Below are 20,967 nucleotides of genomic sequence, written 5' to 3' on the forward strand. Positions count from 1 at the left end.
ACCATACGCGACATTGTAAAAAATAAAGCTATTAGATTTAAAATCGACATCGCAAAAAATAAAGGGAAGTATCGTATTGGACGTGGAAAGTTTTTTATCTATCGCCATATTTTTTTTTTTTTTTTTTGTAGGTTGCTGAACATTTTTCGATCTAGTAAGTCCCGGACTTGCGCAACTACGGATTTACGTAATTTTTTTTCACTCAATTTTTTAAATTTTTTTTTTTTTTTTTTTTTTTAGGATTGTAAAATTTAAAACAACAAAAAGTAATAATAATAAGCAATCAATAACGACGAACATGGCCAGCACAAATTGCACAAGTGAGATCGGAGTAACAAGCAAAAAAATAGGAAAGAAGAGAACATACAATTATTTATGTTTTTTTTTTTTTTTTTTATATATGACTGAGGGTATCATACGGAAGTGTTCCACGTACTATATTGAGGCAAACTCCTCTTATTATTTTACTAATATTAATATCAACGTATAACATATTGAGTAGTACAGCTCTGATTCATACTATCGACTGAAGATTTTAGTGAAGGGGACACACACTTCACCGTAATAACGTAAAAACCCACAGAATTCCAGCTATCGGTATCATTGCAAATGCAATAAGATCGAGTTTATTATCCTTTTATGATAGTGCTAACAGAAAAGAACAATAAAACCGAAAGTGCAAATCATTTTTATTCTTTTTGGTGACCTCTAGAAATGTGATTTAGTAAAATGTTAGCTCGCGCGGGGTGATAATAGTGAGTTTTTGCCTTAACCCTGTGAAGTTCTTTACAGAAAATTTCATTTTGACCGTTATCATGGTGCCGACTAAGAGAATAAGTGACAGCGATCTAGTAAATCTACCAAGAAAAGGAAGGCGATTGATTTGGATCAGAAAATTAAACTAATAAGAATGTATGAAAATGGTAAAACATAAACAAGTATCGTGCTGAATTCAGATTTGTCAATAATAATAATATAGCAGCACTGAGATATAGGTTAGTGCAAATGCATCATTTTAACATAGCAAAGTACCAAAGTAGTTAAATTAATTAATTAAATTGGCATCGTTTTGGTTATATCTCCTATTGTGACTGCCTTCACAACGAGTTGCCGGTATTGTACTACCTCGGTATTGTACTACCTCGAATAAATAACACTTCACCAGTGGAGAAGACTATTGTTATTTATTCTCAGCGGATACCACCACCCAGACGGCACCGTTTCAAAGCTTGTTGGCATCTCTTCGGTTTGGGCTGGTACCCTGGTGTTGCAATACCGACAACTCAGTTAGGAAGTATAACTTCACAATATGAGAGATGCCTGATAGTGCGTAGTGATATTTAATGGCAAAGCCTCGTAGCATGAGGCCTTTGCCATTAAATATCACTAAGGGCCTTTGCCATTAAATACTTTGCAGTTTAAATCACTATGCACCATCAGGAATCTCTCATATTGTGAAGTTATACTTCATAACTGGGTTGTCACTATTGGAACACCAGGGTACCTGCCCACCCACTGAAGAGAAGCCAACAAGCTTTGAAACGGTGCCATCAGGGTTGTGGTGGTGGTATCTTCTTCTTCAAGAGGAGTGTTTCCATTTGCAATGGATTTCCTCAGCCTACAAGTTATTCCTTGTTAGGAATTTTTTCCCGCCATAAAGTGCGGTTCAAGATGTCTTGGTCGGTTAAGCCTCGGACTGTCATGCACTCCCGTACTCCATCCATCCATGTCCTCCTAGGTCTTCCTCTTTTTCTTCCAGGAGGTATCCATTCCAGGATAGCCTTTGGATATCTGTTTTCTTGCATTCGTTTAACATGTCCATACCATGTTATACGCTTTTCTTTGATGGTGTCAGTAATAGTCTTTTTCACTTCCATTTTTTCCCTTATGTCTTCATTCCATTTTCTGTCTCTTCTAGAAGTTCCTGCTAAGCGTCTCAAAAAATCCATTTCTGTGGAGAGCAATTTGTTTTCCGCTCGCTTATTCAATGTCCAGGTTTCCGCTCCATACAATAGAAGACTTTGTACAATCGTTTGAAATATTAGCATTAGCATTAGTAGAGGCATTTGATGCAAGGAAGCAAGCTTATGCAGCATCAGCCCAAAAAATAAAAATGAATAAATAAAAAATAACCACTTCCATTTCACCCCTCTGTTCGTTCGAAATACCTGTCCAGCTGAGCCTTAAACTTATTTAGGCTATCAACTTCCACGACAAGGGATGGAAGTCTGTTCCACCAACCAACCACCCGCTGGCTAAAGGCAAATTTCCGCACGTCTATCCTACATCTGTCTTTCTTCAATTTGAATTTATGCCCTCTCAGGTGATTATTCTGAGCAAGAGGAAGAATCCCATCAGCATTGAGCATGCCCAAACCATTCAAGACTTTATACACCTCAATCAGATCACCTTGCAGGTGCCTAGCCTCCAGACACTGTAATTTGCAAAACTTAAGCCTTTCTTCGTAAGAGCACCCCTTTGTTCCATTCACTAATCTTGTTGCTCTTCTCTGTGCTCGTTCCAGTAGCTCTACATCCTTCTTAAAATCAGGCCTCCTAACCTGTATACAGTACTCTAGGTGTGGCCTGACCATTGCCTTATACAAGGGAACAATCTCGTCCTTATCCCTGCTAGAAAAATACCTATATATCATTGACAATACACCATGAGCTACTCTTGCAGCCCGTTTGCACTGCTCAGAGAACTTCATATCTGCCTGCACAACCACCCCCAGGTCCCTTTCATTCTCTACCACTGTCCGTGTAGTACCACAGAGTTCATACGTTGCTCTGGGGTTGCTGTTTCCCATGTGTAGTACTTTACATTTGTCAATGTTAAACTTCATTTGCCACCTCTCAGCCCATCTGCTCAACCTTTCCAGATCCTGTTGCAGCAGCATAGTGTCAGTAGTGTCCTTGACAACCCTGCCAACCTTCGTATCGTCTGCAAACTTGGACATTAAACTTAATATACCATCATCAATATCATTTATAAATACAGAAAACAATAATCGACCCAATACTGAACCCTGAGGGACTCCACTAATAACATTAGTCCACGATGAGCAGTGTCCATTGATTACCACTCTCTGTCTTCTTCTCCTCAACCACCCTTTACCATAGCAGCAATTTGCCTCCAATTCCACACTGCTCCAATTTTTGCAGCAGTCTTCCATGTGCAACAGTATGAAAACCCTTTCTAAGATCCAAGTATATAATATCAAAGTTATTCCCTGATTCCAGTTCTTTTGTGACTACATCATAGTATCCAATCAAATTGGTTAAGCAAGACTTCCCCTTAACAAAACCATGCTGTGTTCGAGCTATAACTGAAGTCTTGTCTAGATGATCCTGCAGTGCTTCTTTAACCAGTGCCTCCATTAATTTTCCTGGAACAGAAATTAAACTCACAGGTCTATAATTACTTTTGTCAGCTTTTGATCCTCCTTTGTGAATTGGGGTCATATTTGCACATCTCCAGTCCGTGGGTACCTCCCCTGAGTCCAAGGAAGCTCTTATAATTATGGCTAAGGGTTTGGTTACTTCCTTTGCTGCCTCCTTTAATATAACTGGATAGATCCCATCCACCCCAGGTACCTTTCTTGTGTTTATCTTCAACAATTTCTCCTACTCTTTACTCTCAGTTATTACAAGATTCTATAGCTTACTACCAGAGTTGAATACACCTTTGGCATTCCCCTCGCTGAATAACTCGTCATGTGTGAATGTCGATGCAAAATATTCATTTAGTTTGTTAGCTACCTGAGCAGGATCATCAACAGTTGACCCATCGATATCAAGTGGACCAATCTGATTCATTCCCTTCCTTCTAGAGTTTACATAAGTAAAGAACTTTTTGCTGTTTTTCTTTGCATCCCTTGCCAAAGATATCTCGTAATCTGCCTTCGCCTGCCTAACCTCCTTGGTAACTTGGTTACAGATCAACTTGTATATATCATGGGCTTCTGTGTCACGTGTTAATTTGTATGTATCCCATGCATTTTTCTTCTCTGCCATATGTCTCATTAGTTTATCTGACATCCATTCAGAATTTGCTGTTGGTAACATCATCAGTTGGTCCCACTGTATAGAATTTAAATACTGTCTCAGACCATCGTAGTCGCCTTTACGAAAGCAATAACCCTTCCCTTTACCCCTAATGGTAGTTACCTCTTTGAGTAAATCCCACTTCAGCACACTGTGATCACTGCCACCTAGTGGTTCATTTATCTGCAGATTCTTAATGCATGAAGAATCACTCCTGATAATCAAATCAAGACTATTACTCCCTCTAGTTGCCTCCCGAACATGCTGATGTAGAAAACAATCATCCAATAAATCCACAAAAGCCCTGCTAGTGTGTGAGTGACCAGCCCACAAATTCCAGTCTATATCTGGGAAATTTAAATCTCCCATTATAAGACTCTCTGATTTACTGGCCCACTCTATTTCCCTGTAGAGTTTCTTATTATACTCAACTGAGTCATTAGGCCTATAGCACACTCCTACTCTCAATTTTGATCTCCCAATGCTTATGTCACACCAAACTGACTCGACACTGCACTGTCCGGCGATGTCGACTGGGTTCCTTGGATTTTATGTATTTTTTAACTAATAGCATAACCCCTCCTCCTTTCCTATCCTGTCTATCCTTTCTGTAGACATTGTACTCCCCAAATTCCAGTTCTGCATTCCTTATATCTGTGTGACACCACGTCTCTGAAATCCCAACAATATCCACCTTTGATGCTTTGAGTAATACCTCAAATTCATCAAATTTATTTACTAAACTCCTAGCATTGATGTACACGCAAGTATACATGCACCTGTTCTTTTTCTTAGCTACCCTAACACAACCCCATATGTACCCCAATGATTCCCAGCAGTCTCTGAAATATCCTGCATCTTATTTTCCAGACTGCTACTCATTCCAATAGAAGCAGTGCAAGAATCACTTTCACCTCTGCCAGTGGCTACTGTCAACCTATTAGTCCTTGTATCCCCACAATCTAGCAGTTTTCCGACCCACCTAACACTGCCTGATAGCATCAGCAAACATTCTTGCACCCTTTCTCTTTAAGTGTATCCCATCCCTGTTGAAGCAGTCTCTCCTGTTAACATGTACAGACCAGGCTGAAAAAAATTCTACCCCTTGAGCCTTGTACAATCTTTCCAGGGCCGAATTGATCGACAGGCTCTCATCATATACTCCCTCCTATCATGTCTGGGCTGAATTGCAGACACTTTCAAATTCAACCCTAATTCACGGCTTTTTTTTCAACAGTGACCTGTACTTGTTAAGTAATTCCGCCGGTTTCTTTTTTTTTTTATGTTAAGTAATTCCGCCGGTTTTGTAAACCGGCGGAATTACTTAACATAACAAAGAAATATAAGTTTCTTTGTTTTATTTAGGATATTTTTGCTCCACAGAACAGAGTTTAACATGCCGATAGCCTTTCTGCCGTCTGCAATTCTCTTATTGATCTCTGCTTGGGATGATCCATCTCTTTGTAAGATTGATCCCAAATATTTGAATTTATCGACTTGTTTGATTTTAAAACCTAAAAGATTTAGATCGTGTCCTGGCCCTGAAGACAACATTTCAGTCTTGCTAAAATTGATTTTTAGACCCCATTGTTTATATTCCTCAAACAATTGACGACATGCATACTTTGCATCTTCTAAGTCTTGTGCTATGACCACCGGATCATCTGCAAAAAGTAAATTGTGAATATAGATGTTCTTATTAATCGGCAATCCCATTTTATTACAATTTTTTGACCAGGATCTTTGGCAGATGTCGATATAAATTTTGAAAAGTGTTGGTGACATGCAACAACCTTGTAATAAGCCTTTTGAAGCGTGGAATTCAGTTGACAAAGCTGATCCCACTTTAATTCTGCATGTATTATTCCTGTAAATTGCCTTAATAATGTTAATCAGTTGTCCCTCAATATTTGCTTCTTTTAGTGCTTCCCATAAGAGTTTTCTTGGAACACTGTCATATGCCTTTTCAAGATCATTGAAAATCATAAAGATTTTTTTCCCTTATGCTTGGCATTTTTCAAGGATCTGTCGTTCTGTTGAGATATGATCTATACATGACCTGCCGGCTGAAAAACCACTTTGTTCTTCTGATACCTCGATTCGGACTTCTAAATGCTTCCTGATCCATTTTCCAAGGGTCTTTGACAGCGGGTTCAGGACGCATATTCCTCTGTAATTTGAACAGCTTTTCGAATCGCCCTTCTTATAAATTGATGTAATATATCCTGTTATCATTTCTTTTGGTATTTCTTCTCCTCTCAGTATACTATTTAACAGTTTTTTTTATCAGAACAGCCACTCCTCTTCCTCCATATTTCAGAAGTTCCATGTAAACTCCTCCAGGTCCAGGTGATTTGCCATTCTTTCTTTCCTTCCTTTAGCAGGAGTTCCATTTTCCCTAACAGAAACTTTTAAGCCCGAGTCTTCTGCACTAAAATCCTCCATCGTCTTGGACTCTTCCCGGTCTTCTTTTAAAAGTCCTTCATAGTACTCTGTCCAGTCTTTCAAAGGTATTAATTGCAAACCAGCGTTGTGTTTATTCTGTTTTCTCAAGTCTTTAATTACCTTCCACGATTCCGCTGATTGCTTGAAGCCCAATTTGCTATTAATAGTTGCGCATTTCCTTTCCCATTCTTCATTTTTCGCTTCTACTACCAACCGATCGGCTATTTTCTTTTTTCAACATAAATGTTCCTATATGCATCATTCCTATCACCCAGCCATTTCTGATATACAAGTTTCTTTTCCTCTACAGCAGCTCTTACCTTCTCTGTAATCCACTTCTTGTTTGGTAGTTGGCTCTTCTTTTTGCCTAGGATTTCATGAGCCATTTTTTTAACAGTATGTTTTTTAAATATTCGTAGATTTCTTCAGTATTACCTTTTATCTCTATGTTAATTGCAGCATCCAGTCTCTGGGCGAAGTTGTTTCTAATGCTGTCGTCCTGGAGTAGGTCAACGTTAAATTGATCCACTTGTGGCATTTCTCCTTCCCTGCACTGTTGGTTGTCCACACATATTTTCTTAATCCAGTTCCACCTCAGTGTTGATTTAACAAGAAAATGGTCAGATCCACATTCAGCTCCTCTATAAACTCTAACATCTTTCAATACATATGTCCCCGAATGTTTTGAAATAATGTAATCTATAACTGATCTAATTTGTCTTGTCTCCTGTGACCAAGTATATTTATGGATATCCTTGTGTTCGAAAATGTATTGTTTATTTTCAAGTCGAACTGTTCACAAAGATTGCATAGTCTATCTCCGTTGTCGTTCCTCTCTTTCTCTTCAAATCTTCCAATAACTTTGCTATTTTGTTCAGTTCCTACTCTTGCATTTAAATCTCCCATTAGAAATATCTCTTTGTTCTTAGGAATTTTTTCTATTAGTTCTCTCAGATCCTCCCAAAATTCATCGTTCAAGGTATCGGCGGTGTCATTAGTCGGGGCATATATTCCCAAAATACATATTTCTCTCCCATACATTTTCAGTTCCAATGAGATCATTGTTTCATTAATAAATTGCCAGTTTTTGATGTTGTGTCTCAATTTCCTTTTAACAGCAATAGAAACTCCTGCTCTTTCTCTTTCACTCTTATCGACTCCACTCCAAAAATGGTAGTATTCTCCCATTATTTCCTCTCCACATCCCTTTTTCTTTGTCTCTGATAACACGACGTTGTCTAACTTGAATTTTTGCAGTTCATCCGGAAGAACGTTTCTTTTAGTTGAAATTCCTTGAATATTCCAGCATCCCAAAATAATACTCCTTTTCCATTTGCCGAGTCGTTCCGGAAAGTGCAGTCCATTTTCATTTTCACTTGTAGGTCGTTTAGCATTTGTGTATTTTTTACACTGAAACAATAGTGTAAAACTAAAATAGTATAAACAGTTTCACACTGAAGCTAGCCCGTTGCAGCAACCCCCAACCTGGAGGGCCGGGGTATCTCTCTTAGTCTGGCCCCTACCCTTTGATCTGTCCGGCTTGGGAGGCCCTACCAGTAGCTAAGCTACCACCGACTTAACTCTCCTGGTCATCGGGACACGCAAGCCCCTCCCCACCGCAACAAAGTGGAGAATACCATCGGGGGAGTGGTGGTATCTGCTGAGAATAAATAACAATAGTCTTCTCCACTGGTGAAGTGTTATTTATTCGATGTAGTACAATACCATGGCAACTCGTTGTGAAGGCAGTCACAATATGAGATATAACCAAAACGATGCCAATTTAATTTAATTAATTAATTTAACTACTTTGGTAGATAGCTATGTTAAAATGATGCATTTGCACTAACCTACATATTAGTCATTCTACCTCGTAGCATGAGGCCATTGCCTTTAAATACTTTACAGTTTATATCACTACGCACCATCAGGCTTCTCTCATATTGTGAAGTTATACTTCATAACTGGGTTGTCACTATTGCAATACCAGGGTACCCACCCACCCACCGAAGAGGAGCCTACTATCTTGAAACGGTGCTGGGATTTCGTAGCCATCTGAGGAAAAGTTTACTGGGTAGAGTAAGTTATAATTTTAAGTTCTTTGCTGTAAGTTTTGTTGACTTAAAACTTTCCCTTGAGTGGGAGCAAGGACCTTAGGGCACATTTTTGTCTGTTTTTTCTATTCTTTTATTTTTTTTCGAAAACGGGTGTGTTCATTCATGAGAGAACTTTGGAGTTCAGTTTAAATGTTGTGTATGAACCAAGACAAGTTATAGAAGGATTGGTAAAATGTGTGAATCTATCAAGATTGCAGGGATTTACTCTCCTGCTGATGAGAAAATATCAAATAGTGTGTAAAGATTGCTTAACCAGAGATATTTTGTTAAGAGGCTTTCCCTTTGAAAACCAGATGGTATACATTCCCATCTGGTAGGAAGTATTAGAAAGTACATTACTATAGAGCGTTACGCGATTGAAATGTCGAATACACATTTGAAAAACTCACTGGAAGAATAAGACAAAGTAACGAAAATCGATATGCATGCATGAGAGGGTTTCCCGGAGCTTTATACAGGTAAAGTTACGGTTCAAATGGAGATGAGAAAGCAGTTCCCAACATTATTTATGTCATGGGAAACCGACTACTTTCGAATTACAGAGGGATAGTGAAAAATTGCTTAAAATGTGGTAGCCTGGACCATTTAGGAATACACTGCACGAAACGGCGGTGTTTCAATTGCAAAGAGATTGGACATATTAGCAACGAATGTCCGAGAGCATGCAGCAAATGCGGAGAAACCAGCCATAAAATGGGCAGCTGCTCTATTCGCTCTTATGCGGACGCCGCAAGAGGAGGGGAGGAAAGGGAAAATGAGGAGTGCCCGATAAAGCTAAATAGTATGATTCTTCTAAAACCACATGGGATGAACAAAAAAGTAATTCCAGAAGGAAAAGGGAATTCAATAATTGAAACAGGGGAGGCAAAAGGGCTTCCAAATTCTGAAATCTAATGGAAACTTGAGGTCCTTCATGTTGTCACAGACATTCTCTCAGATATGCCAGACAAGCTTTACTTGCTACGTGGGAGTCTAATACGCTGATGGAACTGATATTCGGGTGACACTCAAGTCAAATGGACCCAATTTCGGCGAAGTCCGGACAGTCTGTGACAGCCAAATTCTCTGCTTGCACCTTCACGATGGTGGGACTGTTAGCAATCCTGGGTATAACCTCCATGCACAAGTACATGGTGGGTGACCACCCAGGTGTGAACCAACGTAAGCAGGGATCGAGGTGTGGCACCCACACCACATGGAGGAATGCCGCCCCCTCTATGTTACCAGACAGTACTAGGTGGTAGATGACTCTCATCAACCGGTGCAATACCACAACTTTGCTTATTGGAGGCTTGAAATGGTGGAACCCATGTTTGGTCTCTAGAGCTAAGTTACGGTCAACCCTTCCCTATCTCTTCCATCATGCATTATGACTGATGACTTTTGAGGTTATGATGAACATCGTGGCAAGATCCAATATTCCTTACATTTCAAGGGTACAGCTCTAAAACGGTGTTCGCTAGTTAGTACACCGGACCGAACCTATTGGTAACTCTCTAAGAGGCTTCCAGATCAGCTAGTGTATAATTTTACTACCTCTACTCTGCCAGATAGTGACTGGAGGGAGTGCGAGTAGTATGTATGCGGGGAGCGCTGTCGAGGCCAAGTTATGTCAAGGATCTGGGTATATTCTTACTATGTGTACGCCATATCTGAATACACCACGAATTGTCAAACTTATAGAGTAAGTTTATCTGCGAAAAGATCTAAACCTCCTAGTTCTTAAACACTTCCTAGTTCATTTCACAAATATACAGGGACTCGGTTCTAATCTAAACAACATCCATTTCCACTTGCAGTTTGCCAAACCCCATGTACGTTTTCTGACAGAATCTCATTTATCGGTTGATTCAACTACTGCTCATCTCAGATGCCCAAATTATTCGCTTTATGATTCCTTTCGCTTCAAAGGTGGTACTTGTGCATATGTCCGTTCTGATATTCCATGTCAGAGACTTGGCAATTTGGAATCTCCTCTCTTTGATCTTTTCTGGCTTAAAATCTCTCTATCTACCTCATTGTGTCAAATCCATCTGTTGTCTCTACCGTTCTCTCAACTCTACTAATCACTTGGAGCTCGTTGACTTCCTCTCTTTACAACTCGACTTTCTCCAGTCCAACTTTCCTAACAGTGAGGTAATTGTCCTTGGTGATTTTAATGTTCACAACTCCGGCTGGCTTCCGTTTTCTAGTCACACCAACTCAGCAGGTCGAGATGCTGAGGCTTTTGCAATTACTAATGACCTTGCACAGATTGTTCATTTACCTACAAGAATACCAGACAATCCTAATCATACAGCCAATACGCTTGATCTTTTTCTCACAAACAACCCTTCTAAGTACACGGTCGAAGTGAGAGGTCCTTTAGGCACTTCAGATCACAACTTGGTGATTGTCTCTTCTCCAATGGAACCTTTATCTCATGGCTATTTCCAACCTCGTGTTGTTTGGCATTACAAGAAGACAAAATGGGATGACCTGCGAGACTTCTTTTCCCTGGGCGGATTACTGTTTCAAAACTCTTGATGTCAACGTTTGCTCAAATCTTGTCAGTGAAATTATTCTTGCAGGAATGGAATCCTTTATCCCACACTCCACTTTAAAATCTCGTCCTTTATCTAAACCTTGGTTTTCCAATAAATGTGCTAAGGCTGTTCAAGAGAAGTATGTTGCATATCGTAATTGGCTCGTTTCTAATTCTTCAGTTTCATTTTCTGCGTACACCAAAGCCCGCAACAATTGTAAAGCAGTTATTAATCAGTCCAAACTAGAGTTTGAACAGGCTAAGAGTAGAAAACTTGCTTCTTGCCCTAATGGTAGCAGACCATTCTGGTCTCTTACCAAAGCTATTGGCCGCAACTTTTGCTCATCTCCGCACCCACCTCTGTCCAAACCAGATGGTTCTGTTGTCACTTCAGTCAAGGATAAAGCTGACCTGCTAGCATCCCATTTTCTTCCAACTCATGTATTTATGATCTTGCTAAAACACCTCCCACCATTCTCAACACGCTCCATTCAATGCCTCTTCTAGTCTTCCGTCAAAAGGATGTCAGAAGGATTTTGAAGAATCTTCATGCTAAGAAAGCTCCAGGTCCAGGTGGTATTTCTCCACTTGTTCTCAAAACCTGTGCTCCTGAACTTACTCCTATTCTTTGCCGCCTTTTTTCACTTTCTTATTCCAAAGGTGTGTTTCTCATATCCAGCCAGTTCCTAAAAAGGGTGACAAATCCCTCCCATCCAATTATCGTCCCATTGCAATTACTTCTACTCTTTCTAAAGTAATGGAGAAATCAATTAACCACCAACTCTTAAACTACCTAGAAACCTTCCGTGTGATCAACGATCGCCAGTATGGATTCCATCAGTGTCGATCCACTGGTGATATTCTGGCTTATGTTACCCATTTATGGACTAATTCAATGGAAAGGTTCGGTGAAACGCAAGTAGTTGCTCTTGACTTCTCAAAGGCTTTCGATCGTGTTTGGCATAAAGGTCTTCTAAACAAGCTTCCATCTTATGGGTTGCCAACTGTTTTTAGTAATTGGTTATCCAGTTTCCTCTCTGATCGTTCACTGAGGATGATGGTAGATGGTTCTCTGTCTTCTAACTTCTCCACTAATGCCGGTGTCCCCCAAAGTTCAGTTCTTTCCCCCACTCTTTTCCTCTTGTATATTAATGACCTTCTTCCATTGACTGGAAATCCTATCCATAGTTTTGCCGATGATAGCACATTGCATTCCACTTTCCATTTTGAGAAACCTTGTCCTGCTCAATCAGCTTCAACTTCTCGAAAATCTGCTGCAAATACCTTAAATGCCGATCTTCAGGTAATTCTTCAGTGGGGTAAAGACAACTTAGTTGATTTCAACCCTTCTAAAATTCAGTCTTGTCTTATATCTCGCAAAAAGGATTCTTCTGCTCCTATGCTTATCTTTATTGACACTCTGATTTCTAGGCAAAAAGATATATCTCTTTTGGAGATTACCCTGACTTCTAATCTCTCTTGGCATAAGCACATTACAAATATTGCTTCCTCTGCATCTAGAAAACTTGGTTTTCTCTTTCGCTCTCGGCGTTACTTTTCTTCCAACCAGCTGCTCACTCTGTATAAATCGCAAATCCGCCCTGCCATGGAATATTGTTCCCACATCTGGGGTGGTGCCCCCAAAACCTCTCTCAGGCTTCTTGATTCCCTTCAGAAGAGGGCATTTAGGTTAATTAATGATTCATCTCTAACAGAGTCTTTCCACTCGCTGTCTCATAGACGTACTGTTTCTGCTGCATGCCTCCTCTACAGACACTTCCATGGGTATTTCTGAATTGGCTTCTATAATTCCCACTCTCTCTTTCAAAACAGTCCGAACACGTGCCGCCACCAGCCAACATCCATTTACTGTCCAACTCCAAACTCACAGAACCAACTTCTCATCTTCCTCGTTTATTGATTCGAGTGCCGTTTTCTGGAACAACCTTCCTTCATACGTATTTCCTGAAAATTACAGTCTGCTGAAATTTAAGTCCAGTGTCAACAAATATCTTCTTTCGTCTTCTCAACCTCCAACCCAAGCACGGTACTAAGTACTATAGGTTCTAATACCTCTCGTGTTTGTGGGTTACATATAAAAAAAAAAAAAAAAAAAACAGAAGAGATAGCGAGAGGTCAGAAAAGGGGGGGGTGAAACAAAGACGAAGAAAGCCTAGGGGGAGAGGAAAAAAGAAAGAGGCAAATTGTGGAAGAGGGAAAGAACATCATACAAGATCTGAATGAGTTAAATTCGGATGACTCTGAAATAGAATGGGCATTAGGTGAGGGTAGTGATAAATTTCTGGGGGTTGAGCATTTAAAGAAACATGTACCAGTAGGACTATAAACATTAATTGTTAAGTTAGTAGAATAGGAGCAGAGGCTAGGGAAGCCCAGAATAGTGTTAGAGCACACCCAGGAAGGTAAAGTAGGCAAATTCAATTTATATGGAGGGACATATTTTTTGGAAATTTGGTGGAACAGATGTTACTGGGAATAAGTTAAGTAATTCCCGAATTTCGTGGATATTGGGGCATGAACAAGAGTTAGGCAAGACCTTGTATTCTTTAAGCATATCTCTAACACAATTTCTCTAACAATTAAAATTTCTAAGGTATAGCGAATTGCATTAACATGGTAATTATTGGCACTTGGAATATACGGGGATTTGCTCAAGGGCAGGCTCAGCATCATGTATGAAGGACCGTGTTATTACTAGGCGTAAAAATTTTATTTATTCAAGAAAGTCACTTTTTTAATAGCGTCCAAGTACGCAATTTCCAGAACAGATTCAAATGTTTATGTTTCTGGAGTTTTGGTTCAAGGACTGCCACTGGGGTAGGCATTATAGTCTTACCCCCAATTATAGGAAAATTCTGCAATCTTCAAAGAGATATAGAAGATAGAATAATCTGCATTGACTGGAGATTAGGTTTGCACACGATAAGGCTGATTAATGTGTATGCACCAAACACCGTATGCGAATACTAAATATTCGTATGCGAATATTTAGTAGTTTACTTCTTTTTATGTTGGGGGGGCCCGATTGATTATTCTAGGAGGACACTGGAATTGTGTTTTAGACCCAATCAAAGACAAGACAGGTACTTGGGATCGCACAGGAGGCTCATTGGAGTTCAACAGTTTGTGCTTAAAGCATGACCTGATAGGTGTATGGAGAATGAAATACCTTATAAGTCATTGAGCAACCTGGTCCTGGACATAAAACCGCATTGACCGGTTTTATGTCCCAAGTAAAGTGGCAGAGAAGGTGACGCGGGTAAGACATTAATATTTCCGGACCCCGTTCTATAACGGATCATAAATTAGTTATGATAGATTTTCCATTAGGTTTAACGGTAGAACAGGGAAAGGGCACCTGGAGGTTAAAACCGGTGCTCTTGCAAGGTGACCCGCATGACATTAAAAGATTAACGCATCATTTGAGAAATTCTAATTACTGGACAGAAGAAAGCTGGGCAAACTACAAGAATGCAATCAAAACAGCTTTTCAAAAATTAACGAGGGAAAAAGAGTATGGAAGTCCTGTCGCTATTGGAGAGGCAGGCAGAAAACGAAGCTGTCCAGATGCGTATATGTTATAGAAAAGCAGATATGTCATCAGCTTTCTTCTTCAAGCAGTTCAACAGATCACACAGAGACAGCAGTCTTATCCATCAGATACAGGAAGGCCCACGCCAACATCAGACTACTGGGGACATTGTTAAGTGTTTCGCACATGTTTACAAAAAAAATGTATACAGCATTTAGAGGACCAGCTTTACCAGCGAGCTGGGTTTCTGGCAGCTCATAGACAAGAACAGGATCAACCTATCTCGTTGTATGAACTATCGTCAGCCTTGAGAGAAATGAAAGGAGGTAAAGCGCCAGGTCCAGATGGACTAACAGTAGACTTTTTTGTAAAAAAAGTACTGGAAGGAAATTGGACTAGTCTTGGCTGTCATTTTCTCCGAGTCCTTCTCGGAAGGGGTAGTCCGGGAAGGATTTATAGAAGCCCAAACCGTATTCCTTAAAAACAAGGTAAAACGGGGAAAGAAGTAGGCGAATGGAGCCCAGTTGAGTATGTTGAGTAATGACACATCAGTGTCATTACTCAACATAGATTATAAGTTGTATACCAAAGTGCTAAACGCCCGACCTAAAAGGCATTTAGAGACATTATAGGTCCTAATCAAACGTATGCCATTCCAGCAAGATCCATGACGTCAAATCTGTCATTTCTGAAAGATTTGCAAGGATATTGTAAGCAGAAACAATACAGCATAGTGGTGGCTATTCTTGATTTAGCAAAGGCTTTCGACAAGCTTTCCCATGAATACCTAAGAAGTTTGCTGCATAAGAGTCCGAATGGGTTCTCTATTAAGAACAGCTATTATAAGTCTGTACAAAGGGGGCACAAACTATTCTTTTGATTAATGGCTACAGCTGGGAGAAAATAAAATTGGAACGGGGGGGTTAGACAGGGATGCCCACTGAGCTCTGCACTATTCTCATTGGCATTAGAACCCATATTAAGGCAATTAGTTATTTCTAAACACATCAGCGGGATTCATCTTCCTGGCCCAAATTCTGATTGTAAATATGTAGCACGTGCGGATGACGTGATTTTAACTTTAGCCGACAGCAGTTCTCTACAAAGAGCGCTGGATACTTTCAGCTATTTTAGTTTATCTAGTAGTCTGTCTAAATAAAAGCAAGACCAAATGTCAACAGTGGGGAATTGAAGTTCCAGTACAATTGCCGGTAGGCCTCACGGTCTCGGCAGCCTCTGTAACTATCCTGGGAGTACCCTTTGTGAAATGTCCGGCAGTATCGTCCCGGCAATTGCTGGGTTCTTCGGAGGATGCTTTGTCAGAGTGGAATCTGGGGATGTTATCTTTCTCCGGAAGGGTCTGTATTATGTGGACGATTCTGGTACCGATTTTGATGAACATTGTATCAATCACATCATTCAGTTATTGTACGCAGAGAAAGGCAATCCGATGATTATTTAAATTTTTCTGGAACAGTAGACAGCAAGAAGTGACGCAGCAGAGGCTATATGCAGTGTGAGGGGGGGGGGAGCTATGCAGTACCACAGTTGAAGTGGTTAAGGTGGGCTTGTGTTAAAGCACATCCGAACGGCTCTATGGGGAACCCATGCAGTGGCTGCCTTAGTAAAGTATAATATGGGGAGGTTTACTGAACTGTTAGGAAAGGAACACAGTGGTCCAACAGTAGAAATAATAACATCCTTTTATAAATTGGTAATCAAACATTTACAAGAATTATCTGCAGGGGGCCTGTACAGGGAACACAAGCTTAAAGTTTCAGAGATATATTGGAAGTTATTCGATATGAATGTACCGCCGATGCCGCGAAGCTGAGTGAGACTGGATACAACTCAGATGTTGAGGAACCTACATCATTATATAGGCTATGAGTCATGAAAAGGCATGGAGAATAATACACGGGCACTTTCCAGTGGAGATGAATAAAGCCAAATTTCGAGGGCATGTGAATGTTGAATGTTTATACTGCAAGGCGCGTGAAACAGTGGAACATGCATTTTCTCCTGTCCGGTTATTCAGTGTATCTGGCTCAGTGTGCACAGAACAATGGGAATACCGCGCTTGACCAGGGAACAAGTACTATTTTTACAGTTTCCGGCCCCGATTTCCAGAGCGACGCATCCTTATATACCTCTTAAACGAAGGCAAATATCAGGCTTGGAAAATTAGGAAAAGAAAAGAAGGAGGTTCTGCTGTGGAGGTGTCAAAGTGTGCCCTTCGAATGATGCATGCTGCAATCAGAAGATTTTTGGTACTAGAGTTACTAGAACTTGGAAAGCAAAGATTCTTACAATTATGGTGTTTCCCCACACCTTTATGTCGACTAATAAATGATAACATATATGTGCAGCTTAGATGGTAATGATCAGTCTAGGTTGGGGGAGTGGACGTAACAACTTGATTAGCTTAGTTATTAGAGAGGAAAGGGACCAAGCCAGCTGCAGGCATTTGGCCTCTCTCTCGCATGTACAGCGGGTGAGCTTTGAAAGCTGCATATAATAAAAGGAGTGTGAAAGAGGGGGACGACCCTAGAAACCATGTAGGGCAAGCCAACTCCAGGCAGTTGGCAACCTGGTGGTCACATGGACTGGGCCGTCCTCGGAGTGTGTCAGTGGGAGAGTGAGCAGCCCACTTGGGTTGGAAGGTATGCAGATATGAGTGACTGTCCCTTTCTGTTTCTTGCAGGGAGTATGGAGTTTTTCTTTTTTCAGAACCATATAGACCACTATGTGGTTCCAAAGCAGGACCCATATAGTCCTTGATGGGTTTAATTTTACAGAAATATCTGAGAACTGGAAAGCACGTCTGGTTTAACCAGGATGCCTACCTGCCCACTGATGAAGGCCAAATGGCCAGAAATGGCACCGGTGGGAAGAATTTAATTATCTTTGTGGGACCCCGATTGGGTAATAACAGTCCTCAGTAGTGGGGACGCATTGCCCAGTCGGGGTATGCAGCTTTGAGTTTGTGTGTGTGAGTTAGAACTAACTGTCCCTTTCATTCTTCTACGGTATCTTTTCCTCTTCCTCTCTTACTGTCACTTTTCTACGTCTTTCTTTCTTTGCTCAGTCTCATAGGGATATTGAGGATAGCTGAGATCATTATCCAATACTATTTTCAAAACGGTGCCTTCTGGGTGGTGGTATCCGCTGAGAATAAATAACAATAGTCTTCTCCACTGGTGAAGTGTTATTTATTCGAGGTAGTATAATACCATGGCAACTCGTTGTGAAGGCAGTCACAATATGAGATATAACCAAAACGATGCCAATTTAATTAATTAATTTAACTACTTTGGTAGATAGCTAAGTTAAAATGATGCATTTGCACTAACCATATTAGTCATTCTATCTCGTAGCATGAGGCCTTAAATACTTTATAATATAGCAGCAATATGTTACTAGTCATTCCCGAGTTACGTAAAACTCGAAGTAAGAAGTCCTGGAATGTATGTCGAGGACTTCTGTATTTTTAAATTAACCGCGAAATCCATTATCCGGGATTTGTTTTTTTACCATCTATCCCGGAAAATCGAGTGTCTACTGTAATCCTATGGGCAGTGACCACTTTTCAATAGAATGCAACTTTGTGATAGCACCGACTCTTTCAACTCAACCCTGCAGAAAATGGAAATTTGTCCGTGCAAATTGGGCAAAATTTCAGTCATCAATTGCTCTTGATGAGGAAAAAATCCGCCTCCACCCATTGATAACGAGACAAATTACATCACGTCGCACCTTCTAAATGTGGCTAAACATACTACCACTAATCCGCCGGGCCGAAAACACAACTACTGGTGGAATGACGATTGCACCAAAGCAAAGAAAGCCAAAAATAAAGCCTGGAATTTATTTCGGCAATGTCCGACCACATCCAATCTCAATAATTATAAGAAATTAAAGGAAAAAGTATGTTTCATACAAATGCAAGCCAAGAAAGAATCCTGGACCCGTTTTGCATGAAGCATCAACAAAAACACTGACACCAAAATAATATGGAAAATAATTAAGACAGCTTTCTCGTTAGTTTCCTACCGTGCCTTCTCCAATCCATTCCTGTAATGGGCGAGATCTATCTAGTCCTTTGGATATTGCAACTGCTTTGGGCAATACATTTGCTGAAATCTCAACGGCGTCAGCTTATACTACATCATTTCAAAGAAAACCTCATTTCTCCACTTCAGTACGGTTTCAAAGCTGGTTGCAGCACTGAAGATGCTCTTCTTAAATTAACATGTACTGTTTCAAGCTCTCAAGGCAAGTATGTGCTAGCCATCACAGTTGACTTTGCTGGAGCGTTTGGTCGGCTGTGGTGGCCAAGTATTCTCAGAAGTCTCCGACAAGCCAAAGCACCATTCAACCTTTATAGCTGTGTCAAGGAGTACCTGAGACACCGCACTGTCCATGTTAGTACCAGGTACAAGTCTGTCACTAGCCAGGTCTCCCGAGGCTGTCCCCAGGGCTCGGTCCTGGGGCCTTTCTTTTGGTCCATCGTCCTGGACGAGTTCCTTGGGATGGACTTGGGGATTGACTCAACCCCTTGCGTTTGCTGACGATTTGGTTTTGGTGGTGCATGGTGACACAAGAGCTGATTTAGAGGAGAGAGCAAATTGTGCACTAACTAAGCTCCAGGATTGGACAGCCATTCACCGACTAAAGATCTCGAGAGAGAAAACCAAATCTATAACGCTCCAACTACGAAGACCACCGGTTATCAAAATTGACAACACCTCCATAAAATTATACCCAGAAATCAAGTATTTAGGAATCGTCTTAGATATGAAGCTAAATTTCCATCCTCACTTGAAATATGTCACAGAAAATAAAAATACTCGGCCATGATCATCCATATAAGCCGTGCAGACTGGGACCTTAAGCGCCGGGCTCTGGCCCTCATCTATAATGCCATATTTGTGCCAATAGATTGCTATGGAGCCTCAGTATGGTGCACTAGGGCCTCCCTCGACCGAAATCGCCGTAAATTAGACTCCATACAGCGTTCTATGCTCCTTGCTGGATGTAGGGGTATACATCCAGCTAGCACCCCAGCACTACAGGTGCTAGCTGGATGTATACCCCTACACCTAGAGGTAATAAGAAGAGGATTATATCAACGATTGAAGAAGAGTATTCCCACCGAAACAGCAGGCATCACTCTTAACCTTGATAACAACCCCAAACAGGAAAGGAAGAGAATCTCTGAAATTATGTACAGGACCTGGCAAGAGACATGGGACACCAACAAAGGATTGATAACCAAAAAGTTCATTCCCTCTGTGAACCTCATCAGTCCAAAGCCTCCTCCCTGGTACTCACCAGGCCTCCATACTACATTTCTATTTACAGGCCATGGACCCTTTAAAGCGAAGCTAACATCCCTAGGCATAGAAGAAGATCCGTTGTGTCACTGCAGGGCTGAAGAAACGTGGGGATCACGTTATGTATGATTGCCATGAATATGACGGGTTCCGGCTAAGGTTTGCCACTAAAATGCAAGAAAATCCCCGGTATTGTGAGCACCTGATTATAATGGACGAGCAGCGCTATACCGCCTTTACAGAGTTTGCGCAGTCTGGCTTCACTGCTAGACGGGTTAGGCACCCAAACACCACCCATTGAAGATCAAAGTAAGAAACTTCCTGGATATGACAGTCCTCTCAGGAGAAGGAAAAAAAAAAAAAAAAAAAAACATTCCTTCCTTCCTTCGTCCCAGGAGTGGCAGAACCTACACCAGCACAGCTCAGCTGCTCCCTTGCTCCCTTTAGGCCTCCCTAGCCAGCTCCCTTACGTGGTCCTTTGCCTCCACTCCCTGGCGGGTGGGGGAGTTCATCCCTGGTGTCCTCCCCCTCGCCACCCCTCTTTTTCACTCTGGTGGGGCATGGGACTGCTCCACTGACTTGGGGTCATCTTCCCTATGGACCCCGTATCTCTGTCTTTTCCCCCTAGTCTTCAGTCTCCCTCCCTTTCTATAACTTACAACTAGTGTCTGAATCAACTCCAAATTGTTTGTGCCCAACACCCAAAAACTTAACAACATCGAATCGCCCAACTAGTACTCCCTTTTTTTTGGCTGACCCCTATCTATAGCGTTTTTTTTTTTTTTTTTTTTAGGTCCTTGCCACTGAAATCTCGGGAAATTAGGTGGCAGGACCTGCCAGAGTAAATAACTAAGTAGTGTACCTGGTCTGCCTCCACGGGGCCGAGTGGGGCAACGTTGGGTCCCATTAGGGGCCCAGCGGCTAAATGACCAGATGAACAACAGTA

This window comes from Mastigoproctus giganteus, chromosome 8 (genome assembly GCF_048544385.1).
Source record: "Mastigoproctus giganteus isolate SK-2022 chromosome 8, ASM4854438v1, whole genome shotgun sequence".
NCBI lineage: Eukaryota > Metazoa > Arthropoda > Arachnida > Uropygi > Thelyphonidae > Mastigoproctus > Mastigoproctus giganteus.